Here is a 5478-nt window from a genome sequence, read left to right as displayed (position 1 = left end):
AGGATGGTCTCGATCTCCTGACCTCGTGATCCGCCCGTCTCGGCCTCCCACAGTGCTGGGATTACAGGCTTGAGCCACCGCGCCCGGCCTATTTACATATTTTTTTGAGGTGGAGTCTTGCTTTGTTGCTCAGACTGGAGTGCTGTGGTGTGATCTTGGCTCACTGCAACCTCCATCTCCTGGGTTCAAGAGATCCTCCCATCTAAGCCTCCCAAGTAGCTGGGACTACAGGTGTAAGCCACCACATCTGGCTAATTTTTGTATTTTTTTTGTGGACAGGGAGTTTCACCATGTTGCCCAGGCTGATCTTGAACTGCTGGGCTCTAGTGATCTGCCTGCCTCAGCCTCCCAAAGTGCTGGGATTATAGGCATGAGCCACCACACCTGGCCTTTTAAATTTTTTTTGTAGAGACAGGGTCTCAACATGTTGCCCATGCTGGTCTTGAACTCCTGGGCTCAAGTGATCCTCCAGCCTCGGCTTCCCAAACTGCTGAGCTCATAGGCAGAAAATTGAAAATCACCCACATGGCCATCAATAGGGGACGGATTAAGCAAATTATAGTATGTCCACACAAGGAATACTATGCAGCAGTAAAATAAATAAAAAATAAAAATAAAAAGGACATTATCTTTATTCCATTGTATAAAATATATTGTTGCACTGGGCATGGTGTCTCATGCCTGTAATTCCAGCACTTTGGGAGGCAGAGGCAGGTGGTCAGGGGTTCGAGACCAGCCTGGCCAACATGGTAAAACCCCGTCTCTACTTAAAAAATACAAAAAAATATTAGCTGGGCATGGTGGCGCACACCTGTAATCCCAGATACTCAGGAGGCTAAAGCAGGAGAATCACCTGAACCCAGGATCCAGAGTTTGCAGTGAGCTGAGATCATGCCAGTACACTTTGGTTTCAGCAAGAGAGCAAGACTCTGCCTCAAAAAACAAACAAACGAACAAAAATTTATGAAGTAGCCAGGTGTGATGGCAAGTGCCTGTAGTCCCAACTACTTGGGAAGCTGAGGTGGGAGAATTGCTTGAGTCCAGGAGTTTGAGGCTGCAGTGAGCCATGATTGTGCCACTGCACTCCACTGGGTGACAGAGCCAGACTGTCTCAAAATAACTAAGTAAGTAACTAAATAAATATAAGAAAATGTAGAGTATCTTTTTTTTCTTTTTTCTTTTGAGACAGAGTTTCTTTCCTGTTGCCCAGGCTGGAGTTCAATGGCGTGACCTCGGCTCACAGCAACCTCCACCTCTCCGATTCCAGCGATTCTCCTGCCTCAGCCTGTGGAGTAGCTGGGATTACAGGTATGCACCACCATGCCCAGCTAATTTTGTATTTTTAGTAGAGATGAGGTTTTTCCATGTTGGTCAGGCTAGTCTTGAACTCCCAACCTCAGTTGATCTGCCCGCCTTGGCCTCCCAAAGCACTGGGATTACAGCTGTGAGCCACCGTGCCCAGCTTAGAGTACCTTAAAAGTTTTGTCCAATGAGGACAGGCGCAGTGGTGCACGCCTGTAATCCCAGCACTTTGGGAGGCTGAGGCAGGCAGATCACGAGGTCAGGAGATCAAGACCATCCCAGCTAATACAGTGAAATCCCGTCTCTACTAAAAATACAAAAATTAGCTGGGCGTGGTGGTGGGCGCCTGTAGTCCCAGCTACTTGGGAGGCTGAGCCAGAAGAATGGCATGAACCCGGGAGGCGGATCACCCCACTGCACTCCAGCCTGGGCGACAGAGCGAGACTTTGTCTCTAAAAAAAAAGAAAAGTTTTGTTTAATGAAAAAAGTAAGGTGAACAACAACATGAATAAATGTTCCTTTTGTGTTAAAGGATCAATATAAGAACTGTATTGAAGTTTGTTTATATATATGTAAAGAAATACTGATGGTGTGCAGCTGTAGTCCCAGCTACTTGGGAGGCTGAGGCAGGAGAATGGCATGAACCTGGGAGGTGGAGCTTTACAGTGAGCTGAGATTGCCCCACTGCACTCCAGCCCGGGCAACAGAGCAAGATCCTGACACAAAGGATTCATTAAAAAAGTAAGTGTCATGTTTACCAATTGGAACTGGACCAATGAGGGACAAGAATTTCAGGGAGACTTTGTATTGTACAACATTTATGTAATTTCCGGTATTTGAACCACGTGACAGCATTAACTGTTTAAAATTAAATTACAAGAAGTTTGGAGACTGAAGTGGATTACCTGGATATTCCAAGACTGTTTGTTTAATTTACCTCTTTATAACCTCCATTCCCTTAGTCCCGGAGGCTAAAATCCTCCCCCTTTCCCTTTATCTCTAGGCTTGTAAGAATTTTAACCCACAAGAAATATTTATTAGGTATGTTTAAGTTACAGGTAACAGTGACTGGAGTGCAATGGTGCGATCCCAGCTCATTGCAACTTCTGCCTCCTGGGTTCAAGCGATTCTCCTGCCTCAGCCTCCTGAGTCGCTGGGATTACAGGATGTGCCACCACGCCTGGCAATTTTTGTATTTTAGTAGAGATAGGGTTTCACCATGTTGCCCAGGCTGGTCTCGAACTCCTATCCTCAGGTGATCTGCCGGCCTCGGCCTCCCAAAGTGCTGAGAGTACAGGAGTGAGCCACCAAGCCTGACCCTTTTTTTTTTTTTTGAGACAGAGCCTGGCTCTGTCGCCCAAGCTAGAGTGCAGTGGCATGATGATCTCAGTTCACTGCAACCTCTTCCTCCCGGGTTCAAGCAATTCTCCTGCCTCAGCCTCCCTAGTAGCTGGGATTACAGGCATGTACCACCATGCCCAGCTAATTTTTGTATTTAAGTAGAGATGGGGTTCCACCGTTTTGGCCAGGCTGGTCTCGAACTCCTGCCCTCAAGTGATCCACCTGCCTTGGCCTCTCAGAGTGCTGGGATTACAGGCGTGAGCTTCTGTGCCTGGCCTTATCGGCCTTTTTAGTGACTAGGACAAGAATACAAAATGCTTTCCTCTCCTTCCTACTGCTCCCTCTCTCCTTGTAATCTTGCAAAATGCCAGAAGTAATTTGGAATTCCTAGTTAATTCTCCTCCCCCTCACCTGGAGAGCAGTTAAGGCCTGGGGAGTTCAGCAACTTTCCATGGAGCCCAGACTGGAGAGACCTCAGGCCAGGGCCAAGACAACCTGCTTCCCTTGGGCCTCTGGTGCCTTGTTGAGGTCTTGGACCTTTCAAATGCTACTGTGACTGTGGTTTCCGGCTTCCCGAGTTCTCACACTCAGCTTGGTGCTGCAGAGATGACACCCCAGTTCCTGCTTTTGGGGACTGACATGCTCAAGTTTGGTGATAACTCAGTACATGGGGTCTGTGAGATTTAGAGGGCTTACTTTTCTGTTTTAGTTTCCCTCTTTTCCCTTAACAGACTCACTGTAAGTGCTTGAGGGTTGCATAACGATAGAGTATAGAGGTTTGCTGGGTAGAGGTTGAGAAAGATCAGTTTCCTAATTGAATATTTTATCTCATGTTGGATCTTTAATTCTGCTTCTCTTTCTCTAGGAACATTTTGAATATGCTGAACCTAGTAAGAAAGAAAGTAGAAATGAATTTGTATAGAACTTTGTAGTTTAGTACATTTTCTCACATATTATTGAACTTAAACGTGACAATTCTGTGTTGGTAGATATACATTATCCCACTGAGTGAAAAAAGTGAATATTGAAGAAAAGTGATGCCTACGGAGAGTGACAACTCTTCCACACAGATGGATGCTTTTGGTGCTACCCTATACTTCGTATGGATGCACACAGGGTTTCATTGTGGAGCTCTCAGTTTATGGGTTGGGACTACAGTTTTGAAATACAGTACTAGTAAGATGCTGGGGAGGATCTTAAGGCAGAAGGTAGATGCTACTAAGGAGTCAGTGAACTTTAGACCAAAATCTTGTAAACTGGAGCTCTTTGGCTAGCATTCCATTAATATTCAGTTCAGAAGAAGCTGGTAAGTCAAATTTCTGAAAGTTTTTCCATCAGAAAGAGCTTAACTCCCAAGGTACTTTTTTCATATCTGTATTCAGTTATTTTTCCCTGATCAGTGTCAGTCTCCTTCCAACCCCCACTTCCCATCTTGGGGAGTACCCTTAGGAGCAGATCATTCCTCTCTTCTTTCCCTGGCAGGCTGGACTCATCCATGTGACCTGAGATTGGCCAATCGACAGTGGCTGCTGGCCAAGACTTTGCCTCTTGAGTGAGTGACTCAAACACAAAGGGATACTAAGATTGAATCACAGCAGTGGTGTGCAGTGCTGCTGGGGGCAGCAGCTGTCGCTCTTTCTTGGTGGAGCTGTCCTTGTGCCTGTCTGTTTTCCAAGCCTGCACTCCTGTTGTAGCTCAGGGGCCCTTGTAACGTATTTCTCTTTTGCTTGCCATGATTACTTCACTAGTCTGTGAGCTCCTTGAGAGCAGGGCCTAAGTCTTATTGTGCTCTGAGTGTTTGCTGCCCATCTTGAATTTGACTCTAAAGTAAATGCTGGTTGAATAAGTAAAGAAACATGCTATATTTATACGGGGCTACAGAGTCTGGAGTTCTTGGCATTATTGTGGTTGTGGGGCAAAAAGTTATTTGTGTGCTACCATAGCCACTGACATCTGAGCAATTTCATATTAATAAACATAAACCCAGAGGATCTTGGGAAGGCCCTTCCTGTATGTGAGCACTTACTTGACTGAGTGGCACTGATTCTCAAATTGCTGATTTTTAAAAAAGTATGAAATGTATCATGAATTTGCATGCTTATCCTTGTGCAGGGGTCATGTGAATCTTTTCTGTATTGTTGCAATTTTATTTTATTTTATTATTATTTTTTGAGATGGAATCTTGTTCTGTTGCCCAGGCTAGAGTGCAGTGGTGCTATCTCGGCTCACTGCAACCTCTGCCTCCAGGGTTCAAGTCATTCTCCTGCCTCAGCCTCTCAAGTAGCCAGGACTACAGGCATGCAACACCACGCCTGGCTAATTTTTGTATTTTTAGTAGAGAGAGGGTTTCACCATGTTGGCCAGGCTGGTCTCGAACTCCTGACCTCAGGTAATCTGCCCATCTTGGCCTCCCAAAGTGCTGGAATTACAGGCGTGAGCCACCATGCCCAGCCATGTTACAATTTTAATAGAAGACATGTACTGCCCAAGCAAGTATAGCTGAAGCTTTTGTCCCTGGTTCCACAGTATCTCTACCTAACGGCTGCTCTTTGCCCTGACTACCTCCACTGAGGCAATACCCTCCTTAGTCTCCAGCCCTGGTTTAAAAAGCACTTCTCAAGCTGGATTTGCTGGCTGAGGCCTGTAATTCCAGCATTTCTGGAGGCTGAGGCAGGAGGATCACTTGAGCCAAGGAGTTTGAGACCAGCCTGGGCAACAAAGTGAAACCCTGTCTCTAAAACAAAAACAAAAACAAAAACAAAAAACTGAGTCGGGCGCAGTGGCTCACGCCTGTAATCCCAGCACTTTAGGAGGCTGAGGTGGGCAGATTATGAG

At 45.9% G+C, this 5478-nt stretch overlaps 1 pseudogene; it reads right to left on the bottom strand.

Annotated features, from left to right (window-relative positions):
* Window positions 1–4709: 4709 nt before the first annotated feature.
* Window positions 4710–4798, bottom strand: LOC112429285 (U6 spliceosomal RNA; annotated as a pseudogene).
* Between the last annotated feature and the right edge of the window lie 680 nt (window positions 4799–5478).

The sequence above is a fragment of the Macaca nemestrina genome, chromosome 15 (assembly GCF_043159975.1).
Source record: "Macaca nemestrina isolate mMacNem1 chromosome 15, mMacNem.hap1, whole genome shotgun sequence".
NCBI classification, from domain to species: Eukaryota; Metazoa; Chordata; class Mammalia; order Primates; family Cercopithecidae; genus Macaca; species Macaca nemestrina.
This window is presented reverse-complemented; position numbering and strand designations above follow the sequence as displayed.